The sequence below is a fragment of the Triticum aestivum genome, chromosome 5D (genome assembly GCF_018294505.1).
Source record: "Triticum aestivum cultivar Chinese Spring chromosome 5D, IWGSC CS RefSeq v2.1, whole genome shotgun sequence".
NCBI lineage: Eukaryota > Viridiplantae > Streptophyta > Magnoliopsida > Poales > Poaceae > Triticum > Triticum aestivum.
Window position 1 is genome coordinate 529,970,081 of NC_057808.1, and position 12,407 is coordinate 529,982,487.

The window sequence follows — 12,407 nt, forward strand, 5'->3', positions numbered from 1 at the left end:
AAGAACGGGGACGGCTCTTTGGGTGGGCAGAACCCTAGTGGGGGTTCTGATCTGCGCTTCACCCACTCCGAATGGGATGGGCTGGCTGAATCTGAGTGGGAATTGTTCAAGTCTCAAGCGCCTGTTGATAAGGCCCTTCGCGAGGCGGTTGCCGCCCCTTTTTCTGTTCCAGTGATGCTTGCTGATGATGATCTGTTGCTCAAGAAACCGTCTGCCACGACCACTCCCATCTCCGGGGCCTGCTCAAACCTCCCGGGCCGTCCTCCCTCTCCCGCGCGCTCGGGCATTGAGGATCTGCCCCTATCCCCTGGCCGTGCTGATGATGATTTGCAGTCTAAGAGGAAGAAGAAATCTTTGGTGCGGAAGTTCTCTGCGAAGAGCAAGGCTTCTTCAGGCTCCAAGCAGTCGATGACGGGTGTGTGTCGTCGCCTCGACAAGGATCTGGGTTCGATGTCGCGTTCGGGCCCCGTCCCGGCCTCTCCCATGGCCCGATCCCCCTCGATACGGTCGCCTACCTCCACGGCCCGCAAGGGCAGGCGGGTGCGCGACGCGGGCGAGTCGGTGGTGGCGCGGGCGGAGCGGCGGGCGGCTGCTAAGGATCTTCCTCCTTCAGGTAATAATCTTGGTCCGATCTCTCCCCCTTCCCCGATTCGGCTTGTTCTTCCTTCTCTTTCTGATGACCACCTGTTAAATATTATGTCTGATGTGGGTGTTACTGTCGACCCTGAGTTAGGCTCCCCTTCCTCCCTCCTTTCTTCTATTCGTGCCAATGAGGTGGCCCAGGCGGCCATTGCTAAAGCCAAAGAGGCCGTTGCCTCTTCGGCTGCAGTTTCGGTGGGTGTTGGGGCACAGGGGGCTGGCGTGGCGGTTGGTAGTGGCCAACCTCAGCCAAGCGCTTCTAGGAGGGGTCCTGCCAAAACATCAAAACCCTGCGTAGCTCCTAGCAGGTCGAGTCCCCGTATCAAAAACCTTTCCTATAAATTAAAGCATTATTTTGGAACATCAGGGGTTTTGGTGCTAGGGGGCGCCGAGACCAGATTAGTGATTTAGTGCGTGGGAACAATATTGATTTGGTTGGGCTAGTCGAAACCTTTAAAGAATCCTTTTCTCCCAACGAACTTTCCGCGATCGCGGGCATGGACAGATTTGATTGGCACGTGCTTCCTGCTTCGGGCCACTCGGGAGGGATCCTGATTGGCTCTAAAAGGGATGTCTTTGATTTTGTGGCTTTTGATCATGGTATTTTTTGGGCAAGCACGGTAGTTTGTCACAAAGTTCTTAATACTCTCTGGGAATTTATTGTGGTATATGGTCCGGCTGATCATTCGCTATCCTCCTTGTTCCTGGACGAGCTCTCTGCTAAGATCGAGGCGTGTAATTTACCGATAGTTATCGGTGGTGACTTTAACCTTCTTCGCTCTCCCTCAGAAAAAAGCAATGACAACTTTTCTTGGCCTCTGGCTAATGCTTTCAACAACTTCATTAGCTCCTGTGCTATCCGCGAGATCCCTAGGGTTGGGGCCCGTTTTACTTGGTCCAACCATCAGGCCATCCCGATTAGATCTGTGCTCGATCGAGTGTTTATTTGTTCCGGATGGGACTCTCTTTTCCCTCGGGGCTCCCTTCTCGCTAAAAGTATCGTGGGCTCCAACCATACCCCTCTTCTTCTTGATGATGGGATGCATCAAGATAGACCTCCCTCTAGATTCCAATTTGATGCTTCCTGGCTGCTCGTTGAAGGGTTTAATGACAAGTTGGCTTCTAAGATCCTTAACCTCTTGGCCCCAAACTCTCGCTCCTTTGGCCCTATGGATGATTGGCATTCCTGTTCTTATAATCTGCGCAAATTTCTTAGAGGTTGGTCCCGAAACCACGCTGCGGAGGAGCGTAGATCGAAGAATTCTCTCGAATCCCAGATCATGGACCTAGATCGTACGGCTGACTCTTTGGGTCTCTCCGATGATGGGTGGGCTTTGCATTATAATCTTGAGGCCGCCTTGATGCAGTTGCATCATCAAGCGGAAGTCTATTGGCCCCAGCGTGGCACGTTAAATTGGACGCTAAAAGGGGATTCCCCTACCGCGTATTTCTTTGCTATCGCCAATGGTCGGAGGAGGCGTTGTTGTATTAACAGCCTGATTATTAATGGTGCTCGGTCCTCGGACCAATCTGTCATCCTCTCTCATGTCATGGACTTCTTCTCGTCGCTATTAGGGGCCAAACCTCCTTCTGGTTTTTCTATCTCTTCCTCCCTGTGGCACCATAATATGAAAATTTCGGACGAAGAGAACGATGCCTTGATGATGCCCCTATCTGATAAGGAAATTTGGGACGTAGTTAACTCTGCCAACCCTAATGTTGCTTCGAGGCCGGATGGATTCTCGATCCCCTTCTTCAGAAAATTCTGGCCGCAGTTGAGACCGTTGGTTTGTAATGTTATTCATGGCTTTTGTCTGGGGACCATTAACATATCTCGTCCCAACTATGCGGTGATCACCTTGATTCCTAAAGTTAAAGGTGCTGAGCTGATCTCCCAATTCAGACCTATTGCGCTGATCAACAATTTCGCCAAGTTTCCTGCTAAGGGTTTTGCAACCCGTCTCTCCCCCGTTGCTCATAGAGTTATCAGCCTGTTCCAATCTGCTTTCATCAAAGGGCATTTCATTTTAGATGGGATTCTTTGTCTACATGAGATAGTTCATGACTTGAGATCTCGTAAATCTAAGGTTGTCATTCTAAAACTGGACTTTGAGAAAGCCTATGATTTGGTTAGTTGGCCTTTCCCGAGAAAGGTTCTCTTAGCGAAAGGCTTCGATGGGGCGTATGTTCACCGTCTTATGCAGTTGGTCTCCGGTGGCCACACTGCGGTCTCTGTTAATGGCCACATTAGTAATTTCTTTGTCAATGGCAGGGGCCTGCGACAAGGTGATCCTGCGTCCCCCGTTCTGTTTAACTTCGTTGCCGATGCTTTTTCTCGCATCTTGTCTAGGGCTGCACATCATGGTCATATCCTGCCGGTGGTCTCTCATCTAATCCCGGAAGGTGTTACTCACCTGCAATACGCCGATGATACCATTATTATGGTTGAACTGAATGATGATTGCATTGCCCACCTCAAGTTCATCCTCCTATGTTTTGAGGCTGTTTCGGGTCTGAAAATTAACTTTTCTAAGAGTGAGGTCTTGGTCACTGGTGTTGATGATTCGGAGGCTTTGACAGTGGCTCGACTTCTCAACTGTAATCTGGGCTCCTTTCCCTTTAAATACCTGGGTCTTCCCATTTCGCTAGATATGCTTCATTAAAAAGACTTTGCTCCGGCTGTTTCTAAGGTGGGAAATAGTGTCCTCCCCTGGCGTGGTAGATATAATACGAATGCCGGGAAAGTTGCTTTGATTAATGCTTGTCTGTCCTCCCTTCCTATGTTTCTAATGGGCTTTTGTCTACTCTCGGCTGGTATTCATGCTGGTTTTGACAAGCACAGGGGTGCTTTCTATTGGAACGCTGCTGACAACAGACGGAAATATAGACTGGTTAAATGGAAACTCATGTGTAGGCCTAAAAACCTTGGGGGGTTAGGCATTATCAACACATCGGTCATGAATAAATGTCTTTTGATCAAATGGTGGTGGAAAATTATGTCCAATGGGGCCAACACCTTATGGTACTCTATTCTTAAAGCTAAATATTTTCCGCACTCTAGCTCGATGTTTGCTGGGGCCCGGCGTGGATCTCAATTGTGGAAGGACCTTATTATAGTTCGGCCTCTGTTCCTTGAACATGTTAAGTTCATCGTAGGCGATGGCTCCTCGGTTCGGTTTTGGCTTGATCGGTGGTGCGGAGACGCTCCCCTCTCTGTTAGCTCCCCTGTTCTATTCTCGTACTCCCCTAACCCGAATATCTCCATCGCGGAGGTGTTGGCTAATAATTGGGACCTGGCTTTCCGTCGCTCCCTGTCTCCTGAAGAATTGGAACATTGGCAAAGTCTTTCTGCCTATTTCCCCTCGCTCTCGGAGGCTCCGGATTCGGTGGTTTGGCCTCATTCCTCCTCAGGGCGTTTTTCAGTTAAATCCCTGTACACTAGACTTATTGGCGGTGCCCCTTCTAATAGATTTTCTAGCATTTGGCGTTCTCGTGTTCCCCCGAAAATCAAAATCTTCCTCTGGCAGGCCTTCAGAGGCTGTCTCCCCGCGGCTGACCAAATTCGTAAGAGAAATGGGCCGGGCTCAGAGTTTTGTGCCCTCTGTGATGCCTTGGAGGACACGAATCATATTTTTTTGTTGCATCCTTGCTAAGCTGGTTTGGAGCTGTGTCAGATCCTGGCTCCAGGTCACTTGGAACCCCTCCTCCTTTGTTGAGATGAGAAACCTTGCCAATTCGTTGGCTGGGGTGACTAAGAGGGTCTTCTGGGTTGGTCTAGGTGCGATATGTTGGTTGCTGTGGAATATTAGGAACAAATTTACGACCAAACATGTCTTTCCTACTAAAGCTGCTGACTGTCTATTTAAATCATGTATCTTCTTGCAGGAGTGGAGATCATTGACTAAGGAGGACGACCGGGACGCTCTGGATCTGCTCATATCTAAAATTCGGGCCTCGGCGTCGTCTCTTATCGGGCAGGATCCTAATGTCTGATCTTGCTTTTGGTGGCTCCTCGACTTAGTTGTTGGCTTTGTCCTTCCTTTTATCTGGCTTGCGTGCCGTGTCTGGCAGGGTGTCATGTATCCTTCATACTTTCGTGCTCGTGGTTTCTTGCCTGTGTTTGGGTGAACCGGTGGTGGCTTCGTCCCCGTGCTGTTGTTTTCATTATGTGACTCTGTCGTGTGGCTTTATTTATAAGTCGTGCTAAGGCATTTTCTCTAAAAAAAGAGACGAAGCATTCATAACCAGGCGACGAGCGTTAGAACTCAGTCTCCGTCCTTCATGGCTGATCCTCATCAAAAGCTCACATTCGATCCGTTCCTTTTTTTAAACGATTTTTACTGTTTTTACTACCCCTAGAAAGACTTTTACTCTACAGGTAATCCTGGCCATCCTAACCTGTCTGTCTAAAATTTCCTGATAACATTCACCTTTTGAGTTTCAAGTGCAGTTGACATATAGACCTAGCAAAAGTTTTTTTTTGAAAAGGAGGATGTACCCCCGGCCTCTGCATCTGGGTGGTGCATGCAACCATTTTATTAATTATTCACAAAGCCCTTACAAGGTAATACATCAATAAGCCTGAAGCCACCATCTGGCAACACCTGTTGCTACTACTATCCCCGCGATGAAGGGGTGCCGAATGTCCGAGCCTAATACCAAACAAACATCGCACCAACACCTAACATCTAATGTCGGATGCCCCATCCAAACCAAGTGAGTCCTCTAGTGCGACATGCTAAAAGTTAAGCAAACTGATGCATTGGATAAAAATTAGCACCTTCCCTGAAAAAAAGATAAAAATTAGCACCTGCTGTACATTAAAAGCAGTCAATCCACCATACACATCATTACTATTTTCTCCCCATGTTGATAGTGGCAAGTCCACATGGGGCGGAGCTACTTGTTTCCAAAAAAAGTTGTGGCCTGCCTAGCCCATAGCAAATGATGTGAAAGGAGGGGCTTGAGAGTACAATGGGCCATGAGTGCAAAACTATTTGTCTTTTCCTTCTATTAGACAGACATAGGACACCTTTATTCCATACTGTGACATCTATACCATCAAAACTCAGTGCCAAATACACACACAGATGTGCTTAGAGAAAAATTCATTACAGGGCCTATAACTTGCGCAGGTGGCCACTTTAGTCTCTGTGGTTAGAAGTACCCGAAATACAATCACTAAACTTGTTCTAGGGGTCACATACGGTCCACTATATGGCTTGGTCTACATATTCGCTGATTTGGCAGCCGTCAACTCGTGCCACACGGCGGTGACTGCCACGTCCTCTCCAGCCGCTTGAATACCTAAGAAAGCAGGGGGTCTTTTGCAAATTACGCACATAACCTAGTTGAACAGCACCACCCTCGCTCTCTTCCCCCAACCGTAGTCCATCCCCACCGTCGCCAGCCTCCTCTGTCAGTGCTTGCTGCCATTTGCGGAGAGGGAGGGAGAGAGGAGAGAGACCATGGCTTCCGCCGTCGCTTGCAAGGGTGCCGCGCCTTCCAACATCCTTTTTAGAGAAAAGGCATACGCCCGACTTTATAAATAAAGCCACCAGGCAGAGTCACAGAACCAACCACCAAGCCAACATAGTAGCACAACAACAGCTAAGAAGGTTCACATACATGGCTACCTAGCCAATCATGGCACGCAGGCCAGCTCTCAAAAGACAGAAAGAAGCGAACAATTAAGGCGCCGCCCGATTTCGTCGCAACAAGGATGAAGCCGTAGACCGAATCTTGGATACCATAGCGTCAAAAGCCTCGTGGTCCGCTTCCTTAATCAATAATCTCCACTGCCGCAGGAAGACACCAGATTTAAATAAGCAGCTCACAGGGTTAGCCAGGAAGGTAAGTTCAATAGTAAACTTGTTTCTAGTAGTCCACAACGACCAACAAATCGCTGCAAACCCAACCCAGAAAACCCTTTTAGCCACCCCGGTAAGCCACTGGACAGACGCCGCAAGTCCTCAAAGGACGAAGGATTCCAATTCACTTGAAGCCAATAACGGATACAACACCAAACAAACTTAGCCAAAGAGCAATGAAAGAAAATATGCTCGGTATTTTCAATGGCCCCACATAAAGCGCATCTCTCAGAGCTTGGACCGTTCCTTTTCCGAATTTGATCAGCCGCGGGAAGTTTTCCACGAAAAGCTTGCCACATGAAAATTTTGATCTTAGGAGGAATACGGGCCTTCCAAATATAGTTGAACTTAGACGTAGCGTAGGGGAGCCAGATATAAGTTTAGCGTAGGCAGACTTAACCGAAAAGCGACCAGAGGAGGAGTGGGGCCAGACAACCGAGTCTTCTTCGTCCGAGAGCATGGGGAAGCAAGCAGTAAGGCGATGCCAGTCTTCCAACTCTTCTGGAGAAAGAGTTCTACGGAGGTCTAGGTCCCAGTTATTTAGCGAGAGCTCAAAGATAGAGATCTCCGGCAGAGCAATAAGAAAATAAGACCGGGAACGCCACAACGAGGGTGGAATCCCTGCACCACCAGTCTAACCAGAAGTGAGTAGACTTACCATTTCTAACTATGAACTTGACCAAAGATTGAAAAACCGAACGAACTTTAACGAGCTAGAGCCAGAACTGGGAGCCACCAGTGGAAGAAGCAAACATGGGGCTCGAGTCCGTGAAGTATTTAGCCTTGAGAATGGATAGCCAGAGAGGGCACTCCACGAAGTACATGATCTTCCACCACCACTTTAGAATGAGGCACTTGTTCATGACAGCCGTATTAATGATTCCTAACCCTCCCATGTTCTTGGGCCGACATATATATTTCCATTTCACCATCCTGTATTTGCGCTTATTGTCGGCAGAGTTCCAGTAAAAAGCACCCCTATGCTTGTCAAAGCCAGCGTGGATCCCTCCAGAGAGAAGGTAAAAACCCATCAGGAACATTGGGAGAGAAGACAAACATGCATTGGTGAGGGAAACCTTGCCTGCTTGGGTATTATAACGGCCTCTCCACGGCAAGACCCTGTTTTCCACCTTAGTGATAGCCAGAGCAAAGACTTTAGCCAACAATTTATGGGGAGAGATCGGAAGACCCAAATATTTGAAAGGAAAGGAGCCTAGGGAACAATTGAGGAGATGAGCAACTCTTTGAGCCTCGGCGTCGAAAGCCCCAGTAACAATGACTTCGCTCTTAGCAAAATTGATTTTAAGGCCAGAGAGAGCTTCAAAGCAGAGGAGCAGGAATTTCAGGTGAGTAATGCTAGCCTCATTTAGTTCGACCATAATGATAGTGTCATCTGCATATTGAAGGTGAGAGATGCCATTAGGAACAAGGTGAGAACTGACAGGAGTGATGTGGCCAGCTAGAACTGCCCGGGATAGAATATGAGAGAGGGCATCTGCGACAAAGTTGAAAAGAAAGGGGGGTCACCCTGCCTTAGGCCCCTACCGTTGGCGAATAAGTTACCAATCTGCCCATTAACCGAGACAGCCGTGTGGCCACCCGTGACCAACTGCATAAGCCTGTGAACCACCGAACCATCAAAACCCTTAGCAAGAAGCACTTGCCGGAGAAACTTCCAACTAATCGAGTCGTAAGATTTTTCAAAGTCGAGTTTAAGAATCACAGCTTTGGGCGCAAATCATGGACGATCTCATGGAGACAGAGAGTGCCATCCAGAATGAACCTACCCTTTATGAAAGCAGATTGAAAAGGGCTAATAGAGCGATGAGCGATCAGGGAGAGCCTAGAAGCAAAGCCTTTAGCCGGTAACTTCGCAAAGTTGTTGATCAAGGCAATAGGTCTAAATTGAGTGATCAGGTCCACCCCTTTGACTTTAGGAATAAGGGTGAGCACCGCATAATTCAACCGAGAAATATCGACGGTACCCAACCAGAATCCTTGAATGATCGCCTGAACAAGGCCCCTCAGCTGGGGCCAAAACTGCTTAAAGAAGGGGATGGAGAAACCATCAGGACCTGAAGCTGCATTGGAGTTGGCAGAGCGGATCATATTGAAAATCTCATCGTCAGAGAGGGGGATCAGCAAGGCTTCATTATCATCGCTCGAAATCTGGTCCTGAGAGGTCCAGTAGGAATTGGCCAGTCTAAAGCCCACCTCGGGTTTAGTGGAGAGGAGAGAAGAGAAGAAATTGACCACGTGCAACATAATCTCAGATTGGTCAGAGACCCTGACGCCGTTGATAAGTAGGCTATCGATCAGGCAGCGGCGACGCCTGCCATTGGCAATGGCGAAGAAGTACGCAGTGGGGGAATTGCCTTTTAAAGTCCAATTAATGGTACCTCTTTGTCTCCAATACAGTTCCTCCTGACGATGCAGGGCCAAAAGGGCCTCTTCAAGATCATAACGACCCTGCCAATCAGAGGAGGAAAGGCCAGGGCCATCGGCGCGGGCATCTAGGAGACCAATTTGGGCAGCCAGCCGAGCTTTGTCATGCCTCGACTCAGCAGCATGGTTCTTAGCCCATCCGCGAAAAAAATTACGAAGGAAATAGGAGCATTGGTGCCAGTCGTCCATCGAACCAAAAGAGCGACGAGTAGAAGATAAGGAGGAGATCTTATGTGCTATCATGTCAACCAAACCCTCAACCAGATTCCAAGACGCATCGAACTGAAAATGAGGGAAGGAGACAGAATGAGTCCCATCGTCAAGAATCAGGGGCGAGTGATCAGACCCCACGATGGGCAGAGCCCTGAGGGAGGCCCGAGGAAACAAGGAATCCCACCTGTAGCAGATGAAAACACAGTAAAGAACAGATCGAATGGGGGCCGATTGGCGATTCGTCCATGTGTACCGGGCACCAACCCTAGGTATTTCGCGGATAGCAGAGTCCCGAATGAAAGCGTTAAACGCGTCAGCAAGCGGCCAAGAAACATTAGGAGAGTTTTTATCCAGAGGGGAGCGCATCAAGTTAAAGTCGCCGCCAATAAGCAAAGGGAGGTCACAAGACTCAATTTTATTCCGAATTTCATCCAAGAAGATATAAGAGAGAGAGTGGTCAGCCGGACCATAGGCAACCATAACTTCCAAAAGCGAATTGGGGGAGCGGTGAGATACCACTGTACTAGCCCAGAAAATCCCGTGATCGAAAGCAACGAAATCAAACAAATCGTTTTTGGTGCCAATAAGAATACCACCCGAATGCCCAGATGATGCCACATGATTCCAATCAAACCTGTCGATCCCAGTAACAGCAGATAGTTCATTCGGGGAGAAGGAAGGGTTCAGGGTTTCAACAAGGCCAATGATATCAATATTCACAAAGCGTTCAAGGTCTTTTATCTCGTCCCGGCGCCCCCTAGCGCCGAAACCCCTAAAATTCCAAAATAAGGCCTTCATCGATGAGATAGGTTTTTAATGCGAAGATTCGACCTGCTTGGGGCGATGCAGGGTTTAGATCATTTGCCAGCCCCGCGCCGAGGCGCAGCAGAGGGCACCTGAACCCTTTCAGGTCCCTCCTCGACCCCACCAGCCACAACCAGTGGAGCAACAGACCCAGAGGCGGCCTCCTTGGCCCTTGCAATATCCGCCCGAGCCACTTCATTTGCCCGGATAATGTCTAGTAAAGAAGAAGGAGAACCGAAACTAGGATCACAAGTTATGCCTACGTCCTCTAAGATATGCAAAAGGTGTTCATTGGACTGTGAAGGAAGCATTAGACAAACAGGGGAGGATGCAGGAAAAAGGGGGGAAGGGGAGCATGAAGGAGTACCTAAGGGGGGCAGATCCCTGGCCGCAGCGCGCCGTGCCACCCAATCAGCAACATGCTCGCCGCTGTTGGAGACGTGACCGCTCTTGCGGGCAGTGGAAGCAGGCGAACGCAACGGCGCGGGGCGGGCATGGCTCGGCGAAGCCACCGCAGACGAAGGACCCGATGCCGCACCCAGATCAGCATCAAGCCTACGGCAAAGCCCTGGCGCAGACTGCTTGGAATCACCAGAAGCCCTGCTGCGTGCGGAGAACTTTTTGACAGACGACTTCTTCTTCTTTTTCGTGGCCAAGGGGCCGGTCGGGGGCAGATCTTCAATACCAGAGAGGGAAGGGGAGGCGGGGCGGGCTGGGAGGTTGGAGCACACACCAGAGAATGGGGTGCCCCTAGCTCCACCAGAGGCCGTAGTCCCCCCACCGGCGCCGAGCAGCGAATCCTTGTTTCCACCCCCACCGGGGCATTCTCCTTGAGCAAGTCACGATATTCAGGAGATAAACCATCCCATTCCGACTGGCTAAAGCGATGCTCATTGCCATGGAGAGAATCATCCAGAAGGCCATCATCATCCTTGCCCTTGTCGTCGTTGCCTGAGGCAGGGCGCGGGGGTGGGGGCGACACCGGAACCGCGTCACCCTTGACCTGAACCCTAAGACGAAAGCCACCAGCAGAGGGGAAAACGTTGATGGAGCCGTGAATGCAGAGAGGATCCACGCACCACACCAGCAGGCGCATAGGGCCCAAGACAACCAGAGATTCCGGATCAACCTCGATGTGTTTTCCAATGAGAACACCGAAAGCCATGATAAAAGCAGCGGAACGGAGAGAAGGAGGGACATCATCGACTAGGACCCAAGCTTCAGTCAGGGAAGAGATTGCTTTTGATCCATTGGAGGTAGCCTTGACAGATACAACCAGTTGGTTGAGGGGAAGAGTGAAACTGGAGCAGGAAGAAATCATCCGTAAACTTTCTTTGAAGGGGAACAAGGCAGCGAACTCAAACTTAGAAAGTTGGCGAATCTGCCAATCGCAACCCCCATCGTCCCATAAGCGGAGTTCGTCGAGAAGAACTTGGGGGGGGGGGGTGATAAGCTTGTCCTTGACAGTAATGATACCAGAGTTCAGGAGAGCAGGAATGGGAACCACTACAGAAACCTCACGGTCGAGAGCAAAAAATGAGCACCCAGGTAGACCAAGACCATAGTGAACAAAGGCTGGGGGTTTGGTGCGGTTCTGGCAGTCGACCGTAAGATGTCCGTCCTCTCTGCAGATGAGACAGAAAGGGGGATTTTGGCATCGAGATTGGAAATTTCCAGGACGGTGGCATGCGAAACAGGTGAGGGTGGGGTTGGCCACATGAGACGGGGAAGGAATGTGCGCCGGACCGGGAGGAGGCGGAGGAAGGATACCATCACCAGCAGATCCAGAAGCAGAGCCAGATCCCCGACCAGCAGAGGCGGGACGGCGGTCCGGCGCCCCCGAGGAACCACGAGGCACGAACCGCGCAGGACCCCCCAGGAGCCGCCGGAGCCCGCAACGGGGCTCTCGCCGGGGGTGCGGCACCACGCGGAGGAGGGGGCCGCGGAGTCGGGCCAGTAGATCCAGCCCTACTGGCCGCGGCCGCCACCTCCCATGGATCTGCAGCGCGCGATGCAGATCCATCCAGAGGCGCCGAGGGACCGACCGCCACCGAGCCAGAGCCAAGAGAAGGAGGACCGCCATGCGCCATCTCAGCCCCCTCCGCCCGGGCATGCTCCGCCTGGAGCTTGGAGCGGAGCGTCACCTCATACTCCAGATCGGCCTCCCCCTCGATCGAGCCCTCCCGCCACCGCTTTTGGCCGGAGACGGCCTCGCTGGAGGACCCGCGCGAGCGGTCCATCGAGACCACCGCCGCGAACGAGAGAGAAAGGGGAGGAGGAGGAGTAGATCTGAAGAAAACACGAATGGGGAAGCGACGACGGCGCAGGTGAGAGGAGGAGGCAGGAAACCCTAAGAAAGGGGGAAGCGAACCCTTCCGCACCCATAAATACCCCGAACCGCGCCAGGCCAGGGCCGATGGGTTGGGCTGAAGGGGG